The sequence below is a fragment of the Oncorhynchus nerka genome, linkage group LG13 (genome assembly GCF_034236695.1).
Source record: "Oncorhynchus nerka isolate Pitt River linkage group LG13, Oner_Uvic_2.0, whole genome shotgun sequence".
NCBI classification, from domain to species: Eukaryota; Metazoa; Chordata; class Actinopteri; order Salmoniformes; family Salmonidae; genus Oncorhynchus; species Oncorhynchus nerka.
This window is the reverse complement of record NC_088408.1, coordinates 56,889,147-56,916,808: the sequence shown is the minus strand read 5'-3', so window position 1 is coordinate 56,916,808 and position 27,662 is coordinate 56,889,147. Positions and strand designations below refer to the sequence as shown.

The 27,662-nt window shown below is 43.2% G+C and overlaps 1 protein-coding gene across 7 annotated transcripts in view; it reads left to right on the top strand.

Moving 5' to 3' along the window:
- The window catches only part of mctp1a (multiple C2 domains, transmembrane 1a), a 261,687-nt gene that overhangs the window by 68,915 nt on the left and 165,110 nt on the right, over positions 1-27,662 (top strand). The window lies entirely within an intron of this gene.

Here is a 27,662-nt window from a genome sequence, read left to right as displayed (position 1 = left end):
CAGGGTCCTTAGCTTAGTAATGAGCGTGAAGGGCACTATGGTGTTAAATTCTGAGCTGTAGTCAATGAATAGCATTCTCACATAGAGATTGCGACATCTGTGGATCTGTTGGGGGATTGCTATTTGGTGTGGGTCCAGGGTGTCTGGGATGATGGTGTTGATGTGAGCCATGACCAGCCTTTCAAAGCATTTCATGGCTACAGATGTGAGCAGGTTACCTTGGCATTTTTGGGCACAGGGACTATGGCTCGAAACATGTTGGTATTACAGACAGTGTCAGGGAGAGATTGAAAATGCAATGAAGACACTTGCCAGTTGGTCAGCGCATGCTCTGAGTACGCGTCCTGGTAATCCGTCTGGCCCTGCGGACTTGTGAGTTTTAACCCATTTAAAGGTCTTACTCAGATCGGCTACACAGAGCCGGTTGATAGGTGCTGGTCTGTGTCTGTGTTTTGTATATGTTTGTCTGTGTGTATGTTTGTCTGTGTTTGTGTTAATGAATTGGTGTAGGCTGATCTGCCAGTGGTGTCTAGTTTTCAATCGTGTGGAATAGAGGAGGGTGCAGCTTGCATGACAGGGGAGTGGAGAAAGAGAGCGAAAGACAGCAAGAATGATCAAGACAATGCAAATGAGAGAGAAACAAGAAGAGAGGGAGAAGGATTGAGATGAAGACAGAAAGATCGATATAGAGAGTGAGACGTGGAGGGAGGGAAAGGAAAAGGGAGGGAGGGAGAAAAATAAAGAGAGAAGGAGAGCTGAATGTTGAATATTGAATGAGGGAGATCGACAGACATCTCCTGTTCCCCCTCCATCTATCACACCCAGGGAGAGATGGAACATGACAGCGGCTCGGTGGAGCGGAGGGCTGGATAGAGGGATGGAGGGATAGAGGAAGAACCTTCCCAGTATCTGGACAGATGAGCAGCCAGGGAGGGACGGGGTCATTAATAATAACTCATTTACATTACATTTTACATTTAACTCCAGCCCCAGCTTCACCACCATGGCTCTCAGATGTACTATACATGATCAGAATGAGAGGGATACAGAGCTGGTTAGACTAGAGGAGAGGAGATAGCCTGAGGTGGGTGTGTAGGAGGCTGCTTTAGGATGGATGGTAGTTAAGTGATTGAATATCTATATACAGTTCAAGTCGGACGTTTACATACACTTAGGTTGGAGTCATTAACAAACTATAGTTTTGGCAAGTCGGTTAGGACATCTACTTTGTGCATGACACAAGTATTTTTTCCAACAATTGTTTACAGACAGATTATGTCACTTATAATTCACAGTATCACAATTACAATGGGTCAGAAATGTACATACACTAAGTTGACTGTTCCTTTAAACATCTTGGAAAATTCCAGAAAATTATGTCATAGCTTTAGAAGCTTCTGATAGTCTAATTGACATGATTTGTGTCAATTGGAGGCTTCAAACTCAGTTCCTCCTTGCTTGACATCAATGGAAAATCAAAAGAAATCAGCCAAGACCTCAGAATAAAATTGTAGACCTCGACAAGTCTGGTTCATCCTTGGGAGCAATTTCCAAACGCCTGAAGGTACCACGTTCATCTGTACAAAAAATAGTACTTAAGTATAAACACCATGGGACCACGCAGCCGTCATACTGCTCAGGAAGGAGACGTGTTCTGTCTCCTAGAGATTAATGTACTTTGGTGCGAAAAGTGCAAATCAATCCCAGAACAACAGCAAAGGACCTTGTGAAGATGCTGGAGGAAACAGGTACAAAAGTATCTATATCCACAGTAAAACGAGTTCTATATCGACATAACCTGAAAGACCGCTCAGCAATGAAGAAGCCACTGCTCCAAAACCACCCAAAATCTACGGTTTGCAACTGCTCATGTGGACAACGATCATACTTTTTGGAGAAATGTCCTCTGGTCTGATGAAACAAAAATAGAATTGTTTGGCCATAATGACCATCGTTATGTTTGGAGGAAAAGGGGGAGGCTTGCAAGCCGAAGAACACCATCCCAACCGTGAATCACAGGGGTGGCAGCATCATGAGGATGGAAAATTATGTGGATATATTGAAGCAACATCTCAAGACATCAGTCAGGAAGTTTAACCTTGGTCGAAATGGGTCTTCCAAATGAACATTGACCCCAAGCATACTTCCAAAGTTGTGGCAAAATGGCATAAGGACAACAAAGTCAAGGTATTGGAGTGGCCATCACAAAACCCTGACCACATTTTTGGCAGAACTGGAAAAGCGTGTGCGAGCAACGAGGCCTACAAACCTGACTGTTCCACCAGCTCTGTCAGGAGGAATTGGACAAAATTAACCAAACTTATTGTGGGAAGCTTGTGGAAGGCTACCCAAAATGTTTGACCCAAGTTAAACAATTTAAAGGCAATGCTATCAAATACTAATTGACTCTATGTAAACTTCTGACCCACTGGGAATATGATTAGTTAAATAAAAGCTGAAATAAATCATTCTCTCTACTATTATTCTGATATTTCACATTCTTAAAATAAAATGGTCATCCTAACTGACCTAAGACAAGGAATCTTTACTATGATTAAATGTCAGGAATTGTGAAAAACTGAGTTTCAATGTATTTGGCTAAGGTGTATGTAAACTTCCGACTTCAACTGTACATAAAAATACAAATTTAAGCCATTTAGTCGATGTTTCTTTCTAAAGTGTGTGCATGCATTTTATTTATGGGTGGCCCCAGGGAGAATTGAACACACAACCATTGGCATTGCAAGTGCAATGCTCTACTGACTGAGCCACACATGACCAAGGTCATATAGGTGGCAGGTAGCCTAGTGGTCGGAGCGTTGGGCCAGTAAAAGGCAAATGGCTATGGATGGATATCACCTGCTCGTCGAACATCTCATTCGGAAATCAACTCCACTAATATGGAGTTGATCCCCCAATGGGTGGCATTTTCATGCTGAAATAGGAAAGGGCCCTCCCCCAAACTGTTGCCACAAAGTTGGAAGCACAGAATCATCGAGAATGTGCTGGAACATTAAGATTTCCCTTCACTGGAACTAAGTGGCCTAGCCCAAACCACGAAACAGTCCCAGACCATTATTCCTCCTCCACCAAACTTTACAGTTGGCACTATGCATTGGGGCAGGTAGCGTTCTCCTGGCATCAGCCAAACCCACATTTGTCTGTTGGACTGCCAGTTGGTAAAGTGTGATTTATCACTCCAGAGAACGAGTTTCCACTGCTCCAGAGTTCAATGGTGGCAAGCTTTCCTCTAGCCGACGCTTGGCTTTGCGCATGGTGATGTTTCCAGAACCTTCAACAAAATACCAAATTATTGAATTTCTGTCTCATGGTGTCTCATCCCTTCCAGACACTCTGCATTGAAGATGTTCTGGCTCTTGGTGGCCCAATGACCTTTTAAGACACTTTATGTTGGTGTTTCCTTTAAATGAACTATATATGAAACCTATACATGATATAGAAACATATCATATGTTATGCTGCCACGTCAACTACTGTAGCAGTTTTATTTTTGTAAAAAAAAAAATTACTGAGTTGTTTGAGATTAAGTTAATCAATTGATTTTTTTAGCACACTCATCAATACGCTCCTCTTAAACTCCAGAGTATTATTATGAAGTGCAGTCGTGGCCAAAAGTTTTGAGAATGACACAAATATTAATTTTCACAAAGTCTGCTGACTCAGTTTGTATGATGGCAATGTGTGCATATACTCCAGAATGTTATGAAGAGTGATCAGATTAATTGCAATTAATTGCAAAGTCCCTCTTTGTCATGCAAATTAACTGAACCCACCCCCAAAAATCCATTGCATTTCAGTCCTGCCACAAAAGGACCGGCTGACATCATGTCAGTGATTCTCTCGTTAACACAGGTGTGAGTGAGGACAAGGCTGGAGATCACTCTGTCATGCTGATTGAGTTCGAATAACAGTCTGGAAGCTTCAAAATGAGGGTGGGGCTTGGAATCATTGTTCTTCCTCTGTCAACCATGGTTACCTGCAAGGAAACACATGCCGTCATTATTGCTTTGCACAAAAAGGGCTTCACAGGCAAGGATATTGCTGCCAGTAAGATTGCACCTAAATCAACCATGTATCGGTTCATCAAGAACTTCAAGGAGAGCAGTTCAATTGTTGTGAAGAAGGCTTCAGGGCGCCCAAGAAAGTCCAGCAAGCGCAAGGACCATCTGGTGGGGCACCACCAGTACAGAGCTTGCTCAGGAATGGCAGCAGGCCGGTGTGAGTGCATCTGCACGCACAGTGAGGTGAAGACTTTTGGAGGATGGCCTGGTGTCAAGAAGGGCAGCAAAGAAGCCACTTCTCTAAATAAGCCACTTCTCTCCAGGAAAAACATCAGGGACAGACTGATATTCTGCAAAAGGGACAGGGATTGGACTGCTGAGGACTGGGGTGAAGTCATTTTCTCTGATGAATCCTCTTTCCGATTGTTTGGGGCATCCGGAAAAAAGCTTGTCAGGGGGAGACAAGGTGAGCGCTACAATGAGTTCTGTGTCATGCCAACAGTAAAGCATCCTTAGACCATTCATGTGTGGGGTTGCTTCTCAGCCAAGGGAGTGGGCTCACTCACAATTTTCCCTAAGAACACAACCATGAATAAAGAATGGTACCAACACATCCTCCGAGACCAACTTCTCCCAACCATCCAGGAACAGTTTGGTGACGAACAATTCTTTTCCAGCATGATGGAGTACTTAGCCGTAAAGCAAAAGTGATAACTAAGTGGCTGGGGGAACAAAACATCGATATTTTGGGTCCATGGCCAGGAAACTCCCCAGACCTCCCCAATCCCATTGAGAACTTGTGGTCAATCCTCAAGAGGCGGGTGGGCAAACAAAAACCCACAAATTCTGACAAACTCCAAGCATTGATTATGCAAGAATGGGCTGCCATCAGTCAGGACGTGGCCCAGAAGTTAATTGACAGCATGCCAGGGCGGATTGCAGAGGTCTTGAAAAAGAAGGGTCAACACTGCAAATATTGACTGTTTGCATCAACTTCATGTAATTGTCAATAAAAGCCTTTGACATTTATGAAATGCTTGTAATTATACTTCAGTATTCCATAGTAACATCTGACAAAAAAATATGTAAAGACACTCAAGTAGCAATCTTTGTGGAAATTAACATTTGTGCCATTCTCAAAACTTTTGGCCACGACTGTAGTGTGGAGTATTATGGCTGTTTTGGGGGGGTGAAGACCTTAGAGATGGGGATGTGAAGCAGCCACCTGCGGCTTCTCTCTACCGTATGCAAATGTGGATGGTTGTGGGGCGGCTGGGAGCTGGATGACGGCTGCTTGTTCATTCATGTGCTGTGCTCCGTTGACAGTGGCAGCTCCCCGCATGCTTTCACTCTCTCACAGCGAGTTTGGTAACCACAACTAATTTCACATTCTAATTTAGTACGTCTCTAATTCAGTTTGGGCCTCGTGGGTTTTCTAGGTGGCCTGCTCCTTTTGACCTGATTCTCGGACTCTTTCTGTCTCTCTCACGTTCTTACTCACTCTCTCACACTGTGAAGCAGAAGCTGTGCACAGACTACAGTGCTGTTAGAGTGAGTCGTGCCCTTATCTCATCGTGCCTCTTACCTGGTAATGTCAGGCAGTGACAGGGAGAGCATAAGAGCCCGCCTTCTCCCCAGCCTGGCACAGAGACACAGGGAGAAGTCCTCGCTACCTCACAGCCCAACCAAGGTGCATGTGTCATTGTCATGGTAATTGAACGTGCTGTAGCTAACTGCAAGCTACGATGTGATGATGAATGATGACATCATCATAATCAATTATTCTACTTAATACCGGGTATCTTTAAAGCACTTTGTGACAACTAGGGCTGTGGCGGTCACGAAATTTTGTTAGCCGGTGATTGTCAAGCAAATAACTGTCGGTCACATGGTAATTGACCGTTAACTAACAAAAGCACATTTAGCATCTCGTGGCTTCCACGCATGCCACTGATGCACACCTTCAGATCATCTACATTTTAAAAAGTCTAATAAATCCATGTAATATAGCCTACACCTTCACAATAAATCCATTATATTTTAGACAGGTCTAAAGAAACATGATATGAAGAACATGTAGTCTATTTCAGATGAACAGAATAGCATACTCTGAGTTGTCCTTATGCTAGGTCCTGATCTAGCTATGCCAAATGGCTGTGGGCTACAATAGTTCCTTTAGCAGACACGATTTGCTTAAAATTGTATATCATTTTATAGTATGAAGAATACAATTGAACACAGCTGAATAAAATAGAAGGGATATTTTCTCCAAACGATTTTGGGGAGTGGGCACATGCGGCTATTCTGGGTTGAGCAGTTAACAAAGAAATAGGTCCTCCTACGTGCTTAATTTAGCGTTAGTAATGTAACTGTAGTTGTTCTACAAATGTTTGGCTACAGTATATGTTTAGATTTTTAATACATTGTAAGGCTGCATGATGCCACTCTAATGATGATTTGAAAATTCACTTGAAAGGCATGAGCTCTGCTTTGTTTTTTTGCGCAGGCTGTTCACACTTCATCAGTCTCTCGTTCACAATTTGACAAGCACTTGCTAATGCCTCGAATTTCACGATGGCGTTCCCTTTTTGTGGCCATAATGCACCCTAAAAAAAGGACATGCCATTTGCGGCCATTGGCTGTTGTGCCCTTGGCCTGGAGTGCTGTGATGTGCCCTTCTCCCTGAATGCTGCCTGCTCCGAAGAAACTCTCACTCACATGGCTCTCCATCACGTGATCGGGTCTTTCTCACAAGCTACAAGTGAAGACAGACACATCGGGGACGCACCTGCGCTTATCCAATTCCGAGGTGCATATTGAAAATTTTGGAAGAACTGTCTACATTTCCTTTTCATCAGCCAACGAGATGAGGCCTAATGAACAGCAAAAGCACTAGCCTATGTCAATCTTCTATCCCCATAGTACAAAAGTTGACCTTTTCTATTCTGTGTGTGAAATAAATATTACAAACATAGTCTAGGACAGTTGTGGTAGATCCCAAATTAATACAACCACTAGCAATCCACCCCCCAAAAAAAGTATGCAATGTGGCTGTCGCAACAGATCAGAACGTTTAGCTTAAAATGTTGATAAACTATTATGCTATTTCTTCACGTTTATAAGCGCAGCAAGGCTATAAGCGTGAATGTTCCATTAGCGGGAAAATACCATTATCAAAAGTGACCGCAAATGCAATTACGCATGTAATGCTTTTATTATAAAGGTGTATTCTTATGGTGAATATTAACTTCCCAAAACTTGACATTCACACACTTTTTATGTATGCCAGCTAGGCTCTAAACCCCTTGTAAAGCAGATGAATGTGCTTAATATTAACTTCCCAAAACTTGAAATTCACACACTTCTTATGTATGCCAGCTAGGCTCTAAACCCCTTGTAAAGCAGATGAATGTGCTTAATATTAACTTCCCAAAACTTGAAATTCACACACTTCTTATGTATGCCAGCTAGGCTCTAAACCCCTTGTAAAGCAGATGAATGTGCTTAATATTAACTTCCCAAAACTTGAAATTCACACACTTCTTATGTATGCCAGCTAGGCTCTACACCTCTTGTAAAGCAGATAAATGTGCTTAATTTTAAAACGTTATTTGGTCACTTTAGTGATACAAACCTTATCAAAACATGTAGACCTATGGGCTAGGCTACATGAGGTGTGCGACTATTTCAAAAAAGTTGCAAAAAAAAGCCATTGTTTCTTACGCTGGGCATCATTCACAATTGATAATATATCATTTGCAAGTGATATCCTAGTATTGTCACCCATCAGAAGATTCTTGATTTAATCTTGTCTTTACATATGCTAAATCATATACAGTGTATGTGTGAAATTTGTTTTGATTTAGAATTGACCATTATCATGCAGCTGTCTCGAAACAGGGGCTAGGGAAAAATGTAATCTATGCACATAAATAGCAAATACAGGACACTTTTCCCATGATTCATTTTCATGCCAGCTAGGTAGGCTACACTCCTGTTGTAAAGATAAGCAATGTGCTTAATATTAGGAAAGTTGAGAAATAAATATAGTAGGCCTAACCCATAGAAAGTTGATGGGAGCCTCCTCTTTTTAATAGAGGCCACCACTCTGTTTTCTTGCTGAATTGCATAGCCTGCAGAAATGTTGCGCAACATGAGTTTATGGGCTCTCGTGAAGTATTTGATTAGATTTTCGATTACATTTGCATTGATGTCAGAGTGATTAGACGGACAATAGAGTGCTGAGGAACAGGCAGTTAGCAAGTTTGGTAGGCTACTAATGACCATCAGCGGCATCAGAGCTTTTTTTGAAGTCTAATTACCGTGACTAAACAGTCACCTGGAATTTGACTGCCTTCATGACCGCCGGTGTGGTGGTAATACGGTCACCGCAACAGCCCTAGTGACAGCTGATGATGTAATTAACTTTATAAAAGAAACTTGTTGGAAGATGAGAGGGTGGTTGTGGGTGGGCCAGCTATAGGCCTTATGGGGCGGTTATGTCTTTGAAGATGCTGTGCAGGCTCTGTACTGTTCTGTACTGTATTGTCCTGTACTATACTGGTTTGCGAAGCGTGTGACAGTGGGCTGGGGCTGGGACTGGGCACTCTGCCTGCGTTGTCAGCAGCTTCTGACTCTCTGGGACGACCGCTCTCCTCCCCCCAGAGCTTAACGGTGACGGACAGACGGGAACACTGCCAAAACATAGATGCTGCTCTGTCATTATGTCTCTCTCTCTCTCTCTCTCTCTCTCTCTCTCTCTCTCTCACACACTCTCTGTGTTTTCACTCTCTCTGTGTCACCACTCTCTTTTTGTCTCTTTCTGAAAATGTTCTCTGTCTTACAGTGTCACTTCCCCCCTCCTCACTCAGCAACAGTACTTGCCTGGCCATCGTTTATGCAGAATGACACTGCATGACACTGTCAGTAGTATGTCAAGTGGATGTCAGGTGCAGGCAGTAGAGAGAGAAAAAAACGGTGTCAGCGATAGATGCTCTGTCTCTAGATGCTCTGTCTCTAGATGCTCTGTCTCTAGATGCTCTGTCTCTAGCCACTTCCACAATAAAGAACATTATTATAACTAGACACTATTATTGCCACTGTGTCATCACTTTTCAAAAGAGGTGAAGCTGGATTAGTTTGACTTTACTTAAGATTCTATTTAAATCTTCTCAGAGAGGAATAGAACAAGTATAGAGAGGGGGGGGGGGGGTACTGTCACGGATCCCTCCAGAACTTTCATCACGCACACCTGTCCACTATTCCCACTGATTATTATTTGTATATATGTGCCCTTTGGTTTCCATGGTCTTGTCGGTTGTTGTTCCAATGTCCATTGGTCGTGTGAGTACCTGTGCTGTGTTGTTTTGGCTTTCGTGCCGCTTGTATTGTGAAGATGATTACGGGTCTCGTCCCATGTAGAATCATTGTGTGCGTGTATGTTACGGGTCTCGTCCCGGTGTATTTATTCGAGGTACTCCTCGCTCTTTTGTTTGGGTTTCAACACTGTGTTTTGTATACGTGTTTGTTTGGTCTTCCCCATGCCTTTACATGGCACGCTGTAATTTGGGTCAATAAAAAAAACTATTACGCATTCCTGCACCTGTCTCCCGATTCCTTTTATACCAATGTGACAATAGCCTACTGCTATTGTACTGCTCTCTTTCTCTCTCTCACACACACACGCACACTAGTGATGGGCGAAAAATTAATGCAGTTACATTTCGCAATATTATTTTGGGACAATATTATATCGATAGTTGACTAGATTGATAAAAAACGGTGGAACATCAAATTGCAGTATCGAATCGCAATTCATATAGAATCGTGGGAATCGCAATACATATCCTGTCAGCACCTAAGTATCATGATGATATCGTATATTAGGTCCCTGGCAATTCCCAGCCCTAAACTACACGCACACACAAGCGCGCACACACACACACACACACACATACACACACACACTCACTTAACAGGGAGCCACACAAGTTTACGAAGCATGTGACAAATAACATTTGATTTGAACATGGAATGGTTTTGCTATTTGAATGACATCTAGGATTGCATCTAGGATTTATAAGTGTACGTATGTGGAAACTGCAGTTTACTAATGCTGTTTTGTGGTGGCATTACCACCAATGGATTGAAATGCCTCTAATGCGGGAGTGCACCTGATCTATCTGTGTGTCCCAATGGAATAATAGGGAGAGGATTGCACTCACCTGCAGGCCGGATGGCGTATTGAATGTGTGTGCGATGTAGATGGGGTTTGAGGATGGATTCCAGTGGGAGATGCCGTCAATTGAAAGGGGGATCCAGCATACTATTAGGGCACCCTGCACTACTTTCTTCAATGACTACTAAAATGATGGAGATACTCTTCAGTAGACACCTGTTTAGCATGTATCAGAGTAGCTCTGGTCTGATAATACTTGAGAGGGACCACTTCCCCCTCCTCTGAGAGACTGATGAGAGATGTTCTAAACGGCAGCACTGTAGCTCTCAGGATATCCCAAACTGCTTTGGACAGGTTTGTACTCACTGCGGGCTCTTATTATTATGTCAAATGAAGGGATGCTCTACGCTAGAGACGCCAGAGACGTTTTCCCTTCCCTTTCCGGTGTCACGCAGCCCAGATGTTGACCTGGCAGTTTAAGGCTGGAGATGGTTATGTTAACTGAGCTTTGCTATGCTGTTTTGGGTAACACTTCGCAGTGGCGTTGGTACAACCTAGTAATCACTCATACGGGAAATGTATGCATGCATGACTGTAAGTCGCTTTGGATAAAAGCAACAGCTTAATGGCATATATTTAACACTGTAAAGTTAAGATGGATCCAAGGCAGCAACATACCTTCTCATGGTCTGAGGCTTTTAGTGCAAATTCTGTCTTAACTCTGTCACACTCTAGATTTATCTTCATTTAGCTAGCTTTTCTCAGCGTGACATTTTCATGGCTGAATCATAGCCTTTTCTGTTATCCTGCATTGTTATATTGCAGTAAAACAATTCATTAATATCAAATGCCTTCTGAAAGCTATTATCCTATTTCCCCCTGTCGCTTAAAAGTCAAAGGAGCTGATTGGTGACTCTGTGAGTGGTGCTATAGTACTATTGCGTCATGGTTAATAGATAACAGGTATTGGTGTATTTGGCTTCGTTGAGCTTAGCTGTGTTGCCTTGGTGAATCCTCAGTCATCCACAGGAGAAACACACTCGTTGTTTCACAAATCCTGCCCAGGCAACATCTGGACAAACTCAGATTGACTTGATTGCACTGTATAAACTATTTAAGAATACATAGCCTGCAGTACTTGACCTATTATTACATTTAGCATGAACAATTTTCAAGGATTCTGTGTTCTTATACTTTAATGAGCAAATGATAAGATGTTAGAAATTGAGGTCGACCTATTATGATTATGATACCGGTACCGATTAATCTGACGTTTTTTTTTTTTTTTTTGTAATTACAATTACAACAATACAATACAACAATACAATTACAACAATACAATACAACAATACAATTACAACAATACAATTACAACAATACAATACAACAATACAATACAACAATACAATACAACAATACAATTACAACAATACAATACAACAATACAATTACAACAATACAACAATACAATTACAACAATACAATACAACAATACAATTACAACAATACAATACAACAATACAATACAACAATACAATTACAACAATACAATTACAACAATACAATACAACAATACAATTACAACAATACAATACAACAATACAATACAACAATACAATTACAACAATACAATTACAACAACACTGAATGAACATTTATTTGACTTAATATAATACATCAATAAAATCCATTTAGCCTCAAGTAAATAATGAAACATGTTCAATTTGGTTTAAATAATGCAAAAACAAAGTTTTGGAGAAGAATGTAATAGTGCAATATGTGCTATTTTAGAAAGCTAACGTTTCAGTTCCTTGCTCAGAACATGAGAACATGTGAAAGCTGGTGGTTCCTTTTAACACGAGTCTTCAATATTCCCAGGTAAGAAGTTTTAGGTTGTAGTTTTATAGGAATTATAGGACTATTTCCCTCTATACCATTTGTATTTCATTAACCTTTGACTATTGGATGTTCTTATAGACACTTTAGTATTGCCAGTATAACAGCAACACAACGACAACAGCCACCATTGCAATAAAATGCAAATGAATTACTTAAAAATCATACAATGTGATTTTCTGGATTTTTGTTTTAGATTCCACTTCCGCAGTTGAAGTGTACCTATGATAAAAACTACAGACCTCTACATGCTTTGTAAGTAGGGAAAACCTGCAAAATCGGCAGTGTATCAAATACTTATTCTCCCCACTGTACATAAGAAATACATATTCAGTCCCTTACTAATGAGACTCAAAATTGAGCTCGTGTTCGGGTTATTGATTGGACATGAATAGGAAAGGCACACACCTGTCTACTGATCCCACAGTTGACAGTGCATGTCTGAGCAAAAACCCATCCATGAGTTCCAAGGAATTGTCCGTTGATCTCCGAGACAGGATTGTGTTGGGGCACAGATCTGGGGAAGGTTACCAAAACATTTCTGCAGCATTGAAGGTCCCCAAGAACACAGTGGCCTCCATCATTCTTAAATGGAAGAAGTTTAGAACCAAGGAGAAGGGCCTTGGTCAAGGAGGTGACCAAGAACCTGAAGGTCACTCTGACAAAGCTCCAGAGTTTCTCTGTGGAGATGGGAGAACCTTCCAGAAGGAAAACCATCTCTGCAGCACTCCACCAATCAGTCCTTTATGGTAGAGTGGCCAGACGGACGCCACTCCTCAGTAAAAGGCACATGACAGCCCACTTGGAGTTTGCCAAAGGCACCTAAAGGACTTGCCAACCATGAGAAACAAGATTCTCTGGTCTGATGAAACCAAGATTGAACTCTTTGGCCTGAATGCCAAGCGTCACGTCTGGAGGAAACCTGGCACCATCCCTACGGTAAAGCATGGTGGAGGCAGCATCATGCTGTGGGGGATATATTTCAACGTCAGAGACTGGAAGACTAGTCAGGATCGAGGAAAAGATGAACGGATCAATGAGCCTAAGCACACAGCCAAGTAAACTCAGGAGTTGCTTCGGGACAAGACTGAATGCTCTTGAGTGGCCCAGCCAGAGTCCAGACTTCAACCTGATTGAACATCTCTGGAGAGACCTAAAAATAGCTGTGCAGCATCGCTCCCCATCCAACCTGACAGAGTTTAAGAGGATATGCAGAGAAGAATGGGAGAAACTGACCAAATACAGGTGTGCCAAGCTTGTAGCGTCATAGCCAAGAAGACGCAAGGCTGTAATCGCTACCAAACGGAGCTTCAAAAAAGTACTGAGTAAAGGGACTGAGTACTTATGTAAATGTGATATCAGTTTTTTTTATTAATACATTTGCAAACATTTCTCAAAACCTGTTTGTCATTATGGGGTTTTGTGTGTAGATTGACGAGGAGGAAAAAACGATTGAATCCATTTTAGAATATGGCTGTAACGTAAACAAAATGTGAAAAATGCAAAGGGGTCTGAATGATCATTGTGAGGTCTCTGGAAATCCCCAGCCCAGGGTAATAACGGTGTATGTTAATATTCAGTTGTGTACTAACAGAACCTTCAGATGCAGGCCCATGACCTCTAGTAATACTCACTTAGGCAATAATACCTTTATGTTCCATTGTCCCTCTGCCACCCGTAGCCTGCTATCCAGTTCAGCTATACATTTTCCCTCACTGCCACACTGACCGGCTGTATACCCCAAGACAACAGGTCTCTCTCTCCTCATTCCCCATTTATTGTACTTTCTTATCACTTCGCTGCGCTCTCTCTCTCTCTCTCTCTCCCTCTAGCTCGATCTTAATCTCATTCTCGGATATCCTCGACTCTCCTTTTGTTCTTCTTATACTCTCTTATACTCTTTCTTTTCCCACTTGTTACGGCACCTCAGTACCTCCAGGCTCTGATCAGGCCCTACACCCAAACAAGGGCACTGCGTTCATCCACCTCTGGCCTGCTCGCCTCCCTACCACTGAGGAAGTACAGTTCCCGCTCAGCCCAGTCAAAACTGTTCGCTGCTCTGGCCCCCAATGGTGGAACAAACTCCCTCACGACGCCAGGACAGAGGAGTCAATCACCACCTTCCAGAGACACCTGAAACCCCACCTCTTTAAGGAATACCTAGGATAGGATAAAGTAATCCTTCTCCCCCCCCCCCCCCTTAAAAGATTTAGATGCACTATTGTAAAGTGGCTGCTCCACTGGATGTCATAAGGTGAATGCACCAATTTGTAAGTCGCTCTGGATAAGAGCGTCTGCTAAATGACTTAAATGTAAATGTAAATGTTAATGAACAGTGGCTCAGACTCGAGGCTGTGAGATGTCGTCATCTGCTGGGTGAGAGCGTTCCAACACCAGTGCATAGAGATGAGAGCAGATACCCTCCATAAGGTTATATGAACAGCATGGTAAAGGTTGTTACGGTAGTCCTCTCCTTTTTTGGGATCAGGAGGCTCATTATCCCCATCACTAGCTATCATAGCCCTCTTTGCTTCTCCTTCTGTGGCTGAACATGTAGGAGGATGGCCCCAGACTACCAGTCCTGTATCATTAGTCTGCAGGATGACAGAAAAGACCAGGAAAAGCTCATTAGATGGAACACCTCTCCACACATCTCCTCTGGCTCGGTCTTCTGTCACATTCTGTCACACGCTGGGCCTGGGGGTCCTTCCGGCCTCAAGGGCTCTTCTCGGGAAATGAACCGTAATGTGATTCTTTGTGTGCTGTTTTTGGAAAGTTTTTTTTTGTACATTGACTCACTTGCACAGCGCCGGGTTCTATGGAGTAAATGTTATTGTGATGTGGCCTATTGATGGTCACAGCAAACCGCGTGTGAGTGTGTGCCCGGGGGCCTTAATGGGAAAGCACAGCGTGCGTCTGTGCGAGAGAGAGTTAAGAGGGGAAAAGTGGGTTAAGACAGACAGACCGAGAGGCAAACAGACAGACATAGAGAGTTGGAGAAGGAGAGACAAAGAGAACGAGACAGAAGGAGAAGGAGTGTTAGACAAGGAAGCAGCATGTGTGTTAATGAGTAATAAAGCAGCATGGTGTATGTAGACTGGCAGAATGGCTGCGGTTATTCCTGGAAGTGCTCAGACTTCAGAGGTTGGGAAAGAGGGAGCTGACGGTGACTCACCTCTCCCCAGTGAATAGGCACCTCTAATGAAAGGAACTCTATAAGGAGATCCTCCATCTTCAATACTCCGTTAATGACTGGCTGTGGGAGGAGAGCCTGTTAACAGAAACGCTGATAGGTTTGCGGTGAGCGTTGAGGTCAAAGGTTCACAGAGTGGACTGTTGTCTGAATGGTCTGAGGTAACCCATGCTGAGGTAACCCATTTTACTTGTAGATAAAGTTGATGCCTCAGAAATGGTCATTTAGAGACCCATTCACCCAGGATACATTATATCTCCTGAATAGCTGTCATACAACCAAGACAAGAGAAGAGTAACAGAGATAGCATCTGAGCTGACTTAGCAGAGTGGAGGGAGCAGGGGACCTGTGTAGCTGTAGTGTGGGGTTATGTTGGGTAGACTAATGTATAGGCTTCAGTACCACTGTACTGCCTTAGAGTGGGTAGGAGGTGGATTAACACTCCCCGCTGCTCAGAACTCATTCTCCGACACAAGCCAGGCTCAATCTCTCCTCCACTTCCACCGCCCACATATGTTCTCTATAATTGCACAAGCACGATTTCAGTGGAGCTGCCTCTCTGACATAGTTCAACTTGTTTCTACTGCTCCTCTGCCCAATAATCTCTCAGTCTGTGTGTGAGTTAGGTGGAAAGGTATTAAATAAAGAGGTATAACTGAAGACCAAAAGATAGATTAGTGTGGGTGGCTGGTGTTTGATTAGATGAGTGTCTGTGTGTGTCAGTCATGTCTGCCATCCTGTTCTCACTTGCCTGACACCACTGACTCTATGGCTCCAATACAACACGTATGTTGTATTGATAACATCTGCTTGCTTTGTTGTGTGTGTGTGTGCTCATGCGTGTGTGTGCGCACATGTGGTTGTGTGTGTGCTTGCGCACGTGTGTGTGTCCATATGATGGATGAGTCTGTCGCCTGAGCAGGGACGACTTGTGAACGAGTTTGATGGTTTAAAATAAAACCATACAGTGCCATGCAAAAGTATTCATCCCCCTTGGCGTTTTTCGTATTTTGTTTCATGTAAACAGGTCATTTAATGTGATTTTTGGGGGGGATTTTATGTAATGGACATACACAAAATAGTCCAAATTTGTGAAGTGAAAATGAAAAAAATAACTTGTTTCAAAAAATTATACAAAATAAAAAATGGAAAATTGGTGCGTGCATATGTATTCACCCCCTTTGCTATGAAGCCCATAATAAGATCTGGTGCAACCAATTACCTTCAGAAGTCACATAATTAGTTAAATAAAGTCCACGTGTGCTATCTACGTGTCACATGATCTGTCACATGATCTCAGTATATATACACCTGTTCTGAAAGGCACCAGAGTCTGCAACACCACTAAGCAAGCAGCACCTTGAAGACCAAGGAGTTCTCCAAACAGGTCAGTGATAAAGTTGTGTAGAAGTACAGATCAGGGTCGGGTTATACAAAAATATCAGAAACTTTGAACATCCAACAGAGCACCATTACATCCATTATTAAAAAATGGAAAGAATATGGCACCACACCAAACCTGCCAAGAGAGGGGCGCCCACCACAACTCACGGACCAGGCAAGGAGGGCATTGATCAGAGATAACCCTGAAGGAGCTGCAAAGTTCCACAGCGGAGATTGGTGTATCTGTCCATAGGACCACTTTAAGCCGTACACTCCACAGAGCTGGGCTTTACAGAAGAGTGTCCAGAAAGATTCCATTGCTTCAAGAAAAAAATAAGCAAACACGTTTGACATTTAAATACATGTGGAAGACTCCACAAACATATGTATGAAGGTACTCTGGTCATATGAGACTAAAATTTTGCTTTTTGGCCATCATCACAGTGAAGCATGGTGGTGGCAGCATCATGCTGTGGGGATGTTTTTCATCGGCAGGGACTGGGAAACTGAAGGAATGATGGATGGCGCTAAATACAGGGAAATTATTGAGGGAAACCTGTTTGTTTTCCAGAGACTTGAGACTGGGACAGGGGTTCACCTTCCAGCAGGACAATGACCCTAAGCATGTTGCTAAAGCAACACTCGAGTGGTTTAAGGGGAAACATTTAAGTGTATTGGAATGGCCTAGTCAAAGCCCAGACCTCAATCCAATTGAGAATCGGTGGTATGACTTAAAGATTGCTGTACACCAGAGGAACCCATCCAACTTGAAGGAGCTGGAGCAGTTTTGCCTTGATGAATGGGCAAAAATCCCAGTGGCTAGATGTGCCGAGCTTATAGAGACATACCCCAAGAGACTTGCCGCTGTAATTGCTGCAAAATGTGGCTCTACAAAGTATTGCCTTTGGGGGGGGGTGAATAGTTATGCACACTCAAGTCTCATTTCTTTGTCTCGTGTGTTTCATATTTAGCATATTCAAAGTGGTAGGCATGTTGTGTAAATCAAATGATACAAACACCCCAAAAATCTATTTTAATACCGGGTTGTAAGGCAACAAAATAGGAGAAATGCCAAGGGGGGGTGAATACTTTCACGTTGGCATGAAGGATCGGGAGACAGGCGCAGGAATGCATAATCTTTTTTTTTATTTCACTCAAATTACAGCGTGCCATGTGAAGGCACGGGGACGAAGACCAAACACGTATACAAAAAAACAGGGTTGAGACCCAAACAAAAGAGCGAGGAGTACCTTGAATAAATAACACAAGCGCACAATGATACCTCATGTGACAAGACCCAAAATCATCTGCGAAATACACGTGGAAGGAAAGCCAAAACAACACAGCACAGGTACTCACATGACCAATGGACATTGGAACAAATATCAACAGCCCAATGGAAACCAAAAAGGCACATTTAAACAATTACAATCAGGGAAATGGGGACCAGGTGTGCGTAATGACACAGTTCCGGAGGGCTCCGTGACACTTAGACACTTAGAAGAATGATCTCTTTGCATTAGCTTGTGAAATATACGAACGCAGCAGAGTGTTGAAGCTGTGCCTGACAACAACCTATCCTTATCCTTAACCTATCCTTATCCTTATCCTTAACCTATCCTTATAGTTTGGAGAACTAGCTGTTTCTCTATGAGTCATACTGTATGGTTGACTATAAGAACATAATGATTTAGGTCTACAGTATGTTTTTGAATAGCTCATTTGTGCTTTGTCATTAATGGGTATTGTGTGTAGATTGATGATGGGGGTAAAGTCAAAGGGTCTGAATAATTTCCAAATGTACTGTAAATATTCATACCCCTGAGTCAGATGTTAGAATCACTTTTGGCACCGATTACACCTGTGAGTCTTTCTGAGTAAGTCTCTAAGAGCTTTGCACACCTGGATTGTACAATGTTTGCACATTATTCTTTTAAAAAATCTTCAAGCTCTGTAAAGATGGTTATTGATCATTGCTAGTCAGCCATTTTCAAGTCTTGCCATAGACTTTCAAGACGGTTTATGTCAAAACTGTAACTAGGCCACTCAGGAACATTCAATGTCGTCTTGGTAATCAACTCCAGTGCGTATTTGGCTTTGTATTTTAGGATGTTGTCCTGCTGAAATGTGAATTTGTCTCCCAGTGTCTGTTGGAAAGCAAACTGAACCAGGTTTTCCTCTAGGATGTAGCCTGTGCTTATCTCTATTCCATTTTTTTAATGCTAAAAAACTCCCTAGTCCTTGCCGATGACAAGCATACCCATAACATGATGCAGCCACCACCATGCTTGAAATTATGAGGAGTGGTACTCATCAATGTGTTTTGTTGGATTTGTCCCAAACATAACGCTTTGTTTTCAGGACATAAAGTAAATTACTTTGCCACATTTTTTTTCAGTATTACTTTAGTGCCTTATTGCAAACCGGATGCATGTTTTGGAGTATTTTGTATTCTGTACAGGCTTTCTTCATTTTCACTCTGTTAGTATAGGTTAGTGTTATGGAGTAACTACAACGTTGTTGGTCCTCAGTTTTCTCCTATCACAGCCATTCAACTCTGTAACTGTTTTATAGTTGCCATTGGCCTGATCGGTTTCCTTCCTCTTCAGGCATCTGTATCTTTGTAGTGACTGGGTGTATTGATACACCAAGTGTGATAAATAACTTCACCATGCTCAAAGGGATATGCAATGTCTGCTTTTTAATTTTTTTTTACCCATCAACCAATAGGTGCCATTCTTTGCGAGGTATTGGAAAATCTCCCTTGGCCTTTGTGGTTGAATCTGTGTTTGAAATTCACTGCTCGACTGAGGGACCTTACAGATAATTGTATGTCTGGGGTACAGAGATTAGGTAGTCATTAAACAATCATGTTAAACTCCATTATTGCACACAGAGCGAGTCCATGCAATTTATTATGTGACTTGTTAAGCACATTTTGAATCATCAACTTATTTAGGCTTGACGTAGCAAAGGGGTTGAACACTTATTGACTCATGACATTTCCGCTTTTCATTTTTTATTAATTTGTATACATTTCTAGAAACATAATTCCACTTTGACATTGCGTTATTGTGTGTAGGCTCGTGATACAGTTTAATCCATTTTAACGTGGAAAAAGTCACAGGGTGAGAATACTTTCTGAAGGCACTTTAAATGCATCCGATTGTAGTTGTTGTTAAAGCTAGGTCGAGTCTCGGCTCTCTGGAGCCTAAATTTCGATTACATCCCTCCTACCGCATCCACATTTGATTTGATCTTCTGCTTATGTCAGTGTCTCCTTAATTAAAAATGATTTTTGTGTAAAGGAAATACAAAGGGCCGAACCATTAGGGACCCACTGACAGGGGTCAAGTCACCCAAAGCAATTACTCTAACAACTGTTTGACTGATTGCTATTGATATCCAGCAGGAGTTGCTCATCATGGAATTGTATGTTTTCTACCAGCACTTTTCTCCCAAGCTTGACTTTAAAGAAGCTGCTGTACCAGCTAAAGTGTAATGAGGGATTTGGAAATGGGACTTCATTTTAACATCAACAACTGCTGCGCACAATCATGGAGTGTGTGCTTGTTACTGTTTCATCGTTGTTTTAATGTTGAAAGTTGCTATTCATTAGTTTGATGAAGATGTGAGACTTGCGTTGAAGATGAGATGTGTTTACTGCTTTATAGTGAGACGCTGGATTGATGATTGCAGTGGATTAATGGCTGCTTCTCTCAGTCCAATCCAGTGAGTCTGATCCACAGCCAGTGGTGGTTTAGAAGGAACTGTCTGTTTACACTACCAGTTAGTTATCTGACAGATGCTGTGGTTCATCATTGTAAGTAAACAGACTTGTTCACACACACACACACACACACACACACACACACACACACACGGTTCCTTCCTATTTAATCCACACACACACACACACACACACACACACACACACACACACACACACACACACACACAAATACTTTATTTGAATCCACAAATCATTATTCGTACAATACGGAGTCAAACATTTCAGGACAGGGATATCTGGACACCTAGGGAAACAAACTGAACATTTTTCACCACACTGCAAGGTTTCCCATAGCTGCTTTGCGTTGGTCTTAATGTAGGCCTGCAATCTGAAGGCCACATACTGGCAGCATGTGGACATGTCCGAGGCTGTTCAGGCATGACATGAGGGGCCTGTATTTAAGCAGCTTGTCAGAAAAGGCCTGCTCCATGTGGCAGTCAAAGGAGCAGCCCACCTCCAAAATCAGCGTCTCTCTTTGGCTTCCCCCCCCCCCACAAACAACAATATCTGGCTTATTCGGTATACAAGAAAACACATTACCATTGTTGGAATCGACTAAACTTTGAACATTGAGATATTAAATAAATGACAGAGGCAACTCCTACCCCGGTCAACAGCACTGCACCCCCAACAGCAACTCGCCCAAGCCTTCCCCATTTCTCCTTCTCCCAAATACATTCAGCTGAAGTTCTGAAAGAGCTGAAAAATCTGGACCCCTACAAATCAGCCGGGCTAGACAATCTGGACCCTTTCTTTCTAAAATTATCTGCCGAAATTGTTGCCACCCCTATTACTAGCCTGTTCAACCTCTCTTTCGTGTCATCTGAGATTCCCAAAGATTGGAAAGCAGCTGCGGTCATCCCCCTCTTCAAAGGGGGGGACACTCTTGACCCAAACTGTTACAGACCTATATCTATCCTACCATGCCTTTCTAAGGTCTTCGAAAGCCAAGTCAACAAACAGATTACCGACCATTTCGAATCTCACCATACCTTCTCTGCTATGCAATCTGGTTTCAGAGCTGGTCATGGGTGCACCTCAGCCACGCTCAAGGTCCTAAACGATATCTTAACCGCCATCGATAAGAAACATTACTGTGCCGCCGTATTCATTGATCTGGCCAAAGCTTTCGACTCTGTCAACCACCGCATCCTCATCGGCAGACTCGACAGCCTTGGTTTCTCAAATGATTGCCTCGCCTGGTTCACCAACTACTTCTCTGATAGAGTTCAGTGTGTCAAATCGGAGGGTCTGCTGTCCGGACCTCTGGCAGTCTCTATGGGGGTGCCACAGGGTTCAATTCTTGGACCGACTCTCTTCTCTGTATACATCAATGAGGTCGCTCTTGCTGCTGGTGAGTCTCTGATCCACCTCTACGCAGACGACACCATTCTGTATACTTCCGGACCTTCTTTGGACACTGTGTTAACAACCCTCCAGGCAAGCTTCAATGCCATACAACTCTCCTTCCGTGGCCTCCAATTGCTCTTAAATACAAGTAAAACTAAATGCATGCTCTTCAACCGATCGCTACCTGCACCTACCCGCCTGTCCAACATCACTACTCTGGACGGCTCTGACTTAGAATACGTGGACAACTACAAATACTTAGGTGTCTGGTTAGACTGTAAACTCTCCTTCCAGACCCATATCAAACATCTCCAATCCAAAGTTAAATCTAGAATTGGCTTCCTATTTCGCAACAAAGCATCCTTCACTCATGCTGCCAAACATACCCTTGTAAAATTGACCATCCTACCAATCCTCGACTTTGGCGATGTCATTTACAAAATAGCCTCCAATACCCTACTCAACAAATTGGATGCAGTCTATCACAGTGCAATCCGTTTTGTCACCAAAGCCCCATATACTACCCACCATTGCGACCTGTACGCTCTCGTTGGCTGGCCCTCGCTTCATACTCGTCGCCAAACCCACTGGCTCCATGTCATCTACAAGACCCTGCTAGGTAAAGTCCCCCTTATCTCAGCTCGCTGGTCACCATAGCATCTCCCACCTGTAGCACACGCTCCAGCAGGTATATCTCTAGTCACCCCCAAAACCAATTCTTTCTTTGGCCGCCTCTCCTTCCAGTTCTCTGCTGCCAATGACTGGAACGAACTACAAAAATCTCTTAAATTGGAAACACTTATCTCCCTCACTAGCTTTAAGCACCAACTGTCAGAGCATCTTACAGATTACTGCACCTGTACATAGCCCACCTATAATTTAGCCCAAACAACTACCTCTTTCCCAACTGTATTTAATTTATTTATTTATTTTGCTCCTTTGCACCCCATTATTTTTATTTCTACTTTGCACATTCTTCCATTGCAAAACTACCATTCCAGTGTTTTACTTGCTATATTGTATTTACTTTGCCACCATGGCCTTTTTTGCCTTTTACCTCCCTTCTCACCTAATTTGCTCACATTGTATATAGACTTGTTTTTTTTTTACTGTATTATTGACTGTATGTTTGTTTTACTCCATGTGTAACTCTGTGTCGTTGTATGTGTCGAACTGCTTTGCTTTATCTTGGCCAGGTCGCAATTGTAAATGAGAACTTGTTCTCAACTTGCTTACCTGGTTAAATAAAGGTGAAATAAATAAAAAAAACAGAGAAGAAGCCTTGAATAGGAAGAGTGAAAGAGACAGAAGTTAATGGTTCTCTGTGGGAAGACAGATCACTTCGGAATGTGTTGGGTGGAAGGGAGTAGAGCAACGGTTGAGATAGGGGAGACAGATGGACATCTGTGCACTAGGGGAAGGAGGGGTTGAGGTCAAGAGGTGAGGTCAGTTCCCCTTAAGGGAGTAATCAGTGTTTAGTATCTGGTTACCTTCTTCCTGTTGACACATAAGATACAAGGATTGGCGAGAGAAGGAGGAGTGTCCTAAAGTGAGACGTATATAACTGTGATGGTGAGAAATGTTTTGCTGTCTGAATACACCTCTACAGATCCTTTGGGAAGAATTAAACTTGGTTAAAGCCCCCCCCCCCCCTCACGTTGGCTTAGGAAGATAACATAACATAACATGTGGTGTGTGTGTGTATAAGCATAGCCTAGCAGTGGGCCTGGAACCGAAAGGTCGCCGGTTTGGATCCCCAAGGTGGAAAGATCAGCTGTTCTGCCCTTAAACAAGGCAGTTTATCCCCAACAACTGCTCCCTGAGTACTGATAATGTCGATTAAGGCAGCTCACCTCTCTGATTCAGAGGGGTTGGGTTAAATGCGGGAAGACACATTTTGGTTGAATGCAATCAGTTGTGCAACTGATGAGGTATCCCACCACTTGAACAGTTTTGTGATTCATTTCTGTCCGAAAGTTCTGTGGGATGTGCACATTGGCAAACAGATGTTGACCCTTTTGCTAAGGCCACCTCTCTCACAGCCTCTAGCTTCATGACCGCAGGCAGGTTGAAAACCCAATGGACAAGCTCCTCAACTGGATCCCCCCACCCACCAGAAACATTAAACTTATCTGAGCATAATTTATATACCCCTATACTGGATTCGGTGACCGCACATGGGCTGGGGCACACTTGCATAGCCATTCTAGCCACTGGACGATTGCTAGGAGGAAGTTAGCAGCACTCCGCGCCTGTTTTTATGAGTGGGAGTGGTTCAGGCAGCTTCTTCCCGCAGATAACTTGGAGAAAAGAGCCTTTGTACACATCAGATTTAATATCCACATTGAGCCTGAGGCAGTTGTACATCCTCAAGTGCATTGAACATTACACTATGTGATAAAGTACCAATGGCGTCTCTAAAGTCCAAAGACACACACACGCACACTGATGCAAATGAATGTCCCTGGCACCTGGCTGCATTGAAACAATAAGCCATTGTGTTTATCCAAATCAGCTGCCATGTGCATCCCACACCTCGATCCTCAAAAACATTTTCACTGCAGCAATTACACTTGTCCTGTCCAACAACAACATGACACCACAGCACCTCCCCATGCTAACAAGCTCTGCAACTCAGTCCAGCTCAGTCCTAGCCAGAGGCTAGGGAAGCACAGTGGCTCATTAGTGCAGTGGCTCATTTCCATGGGACAGAGTAAATGGTCAGGAACAACTCCTGGGCCAGGCCCGACTCCCAGTAGATGCAGAGGGGAGAAGTGGTGACTGGTTTAGTTTGTTAGGATGTTGCTCATGCAGTAGCTACTCTTCCAGGGGTCCAAGTTGTGAGGACAGCAGAGAGCTGAGCAGAGTACAGTGGCTGTGTGACTAGCTGAGAGGTTTGTCATGAGTGGTCTAATAATGAGGAAAGAAAGCTGCGACGCAATGAAGGAGGTGGAGGCACAGAGTGGAAATGACCTGCCACTACCATGAGGAATGTCTCATACACTCAGTCCCCTGGAGGCCACAGTTCCTCATAATACCTTTGTAAAGACAGTGCTGGTATGAAGAATAACCCCCTGAGTAGGAGTTGATATCCTTAGTTAATATCCAGTGAGATAATCAACTTCAAGAGCCACTTGAGGTATTTTCGGTGCACAGTGTGAGGCTGTGGGCTGAACTGAATGGAAATCCTGCGACAAGGTCTCGATAAGAAGCAGTGATACGAGTGCGAATTCACTTGTGATTGAGCTGTTGAGCTGTTCGTACGTATGGGACCACCCATATGTAAACAAACATGCACGCCTGACTGTAAGTCGCTTTCTGGATTAAAACGTCTTCCAAGTGAGTGTACAAAACACTCGGAAGACCTGCTATTTCCAGGTAAAAGCTATGATCCCTTGTTAAATCCACTTCAGTCAGTGTAGATGAAGGGAAGGAGACGGGTTAAGGACGGATTGTTAATCCTTGAGACAAATGAGACACGGACTGTGTATCAAATCACATTTTATTTGTCACATGCGCCGAATACAACAAATGTGAAATGCTTACTTACAAGCCCTTAACCAACAATGCAGTTTTAAGAGAAATAAGAGTCAAAAAAAAGATTTACTCAATAAACTATAGTAAAACAAAACAAAAATCAACAATAAAATAACAATATCAAGGCTATACACAGGGGTTACCGGTACTGAGTCAATGTGCGGGGATACAGGTTAGTCGAGGTAATTGAGGTAACATGTACATGTACAGTAGGTAACTATGCATAATTAATAAACAGCAAGTAGCATCAGCACAAAAAAGGCGGGGATCAATGCAAAGCCATTTGATTAGCTGTTCAGCAGTTTTATAGCTTGGGGGTAGAAGCTGGTAAGAAGCCTTTTGGACCTAGACTTGGAGCTCCTGTACAGCTTGCCGTGTGGGAGCAGAGAGAACAGTCTATGACTAGGGTGGCTTTGACAATTTCTTGGGCCTTCCTCTGACACCGCCTGTTATAAAGGTCCTGGATGGCAGGAAGCTTGGCCCCAGTGATGCACTGGGTCGTACGCACTACCCTCTGTAGCACCTTGCGGTTGGAAGCCGAGTATGTGTGTCATTCAGCGGGTGAATGGGCAGGACAAAAAGTTTAAGTGCCTTTTAACGAAGTATGGTAGGTAGGCCAGGTGCACCGGTTTGTGTCAAGAACTGCAACGCTGCTGGGTTTTTCCACGCTCAGTAGTTTCCCGTGTGTATCAAGAATGGTCCACCATCCAAGGACATCCAGCCGACTTGACACAACTGTGGGAAGCATTGAAGTCAACATGGGCCATGAAACGCTTTCGACACCTTGTAGAGTTCATGCCCCAACAAATTAATGCTGTTCTGAGTGAAAAGGGGGGTTGCAACTCAATATTAGGAAGGTGTTCCTAATATTTGGTATACTCAGTGCATGCAGATCCTCTCAAGCTCTTTCAGGTTGGATGGGGAGCGTCGCTGAACAGCTATTTGCAGGTCTCTCCAGAGATGTTCGATTGGGTTCAAGTCCGGGCTCAGGTTTGGCCACTCAAGGACATTCAGAGACTTGTCCTGAAGCCACTCCTGTGTTGTCTTGGCTGTGTGCCAACACCACTAAGCAAGGGGCACCACCAAGCAAGCCGCACTATGATGACCAATGAGCTCTCCAAACAGGTCAGGGACAAAGTTATGGAGAAGTACAGATAAGGGTTGGGTTTTAAAAAAATATCAGAAACTTTGAACATCCCACGGATCACCATTAAATCATTTTTTTTTTAAATGGAAAGAAAATGTCACGACAACAAACCTGCCAAGAGAGGGCCGCCCACCAAAACTCACGGACCAGCCAAGGAGGGCGTTAATCGGAGAGGCAACAAAGAGACAAAAGACAACCCTGAAGGAGCTGCAAAGCTCCACAGTGGAGATTGGAGTATCTGTCCATAGGACCACTTTAAGCTGTACACTCCACAGAACTGGGCCTTACGGAAGAGTGTCCAGAAAAAAATATGCAATCATGTTTGGTGTTCGCCAAAAGGCATGTGGGAGGCTCCCCAAACATATGGAAGAAGGTACAGATGAGACTAAAATTTTGCTTTTTGGCCATCAAGGAAAACACTATGTCTGGCGCAAACTCAACACCTCTTATCACCCGAGAACACCATCCCTACAGTGAAGCATGGTGGTGGAGCATCATGCCGTGGCGATGTTTTTCATCAGCAGGGACTGGGAAATTCTTGAGGGAAACCTGTTTCAGTCTTCCAGAGATTTGAGGCTGGGACGGAGGTTCACCTTCCAGCAGGACAATGACCCTAAGCATACTGCTATAGCAACACTCGAGTGGTTTAAGGGGAAACATTTAAATGTTTTGGAAAAGCCCAGACTTCAATCCAATTGAGAATCTGTATGTATGATTTAAAGATTGCTGTACACAAGCGGAACCCATCCAACTTGAAGGATCTGGAGCAGTTTTGCCTTGATGAATGGGTAAAACTCCCAGTGGCTAGATGTGCCAAGCTTATAGAGACATACCCCAAGAGACTTGCAGCTGACTTTTGGGGGGGGTGAATAGTTATGCAGGCTCAAGTTTTCCGTTGTTTTGTCGTGTTTCTTGTTTGTTTCACAATAAAAAAAGAATTATAAATGCTAAAAGTATGTAGGGGAAACACTAGTGTTTTGTGTACGTGCCAACATGACCCTATTCAGAGAACTCTCTCTCTCTTTCTCTCTCTTTCTCTCTCTCTCTCTCTCTCTCTCTCTCTTGTCGCAGCCTGGATGATGCTAGCGCCAGGGCAGGCTATTCTTAGCATCTCAAACCCAGAGAGCTGGGGATACGTGACAGGGAAACCCACGCAGGGCAGG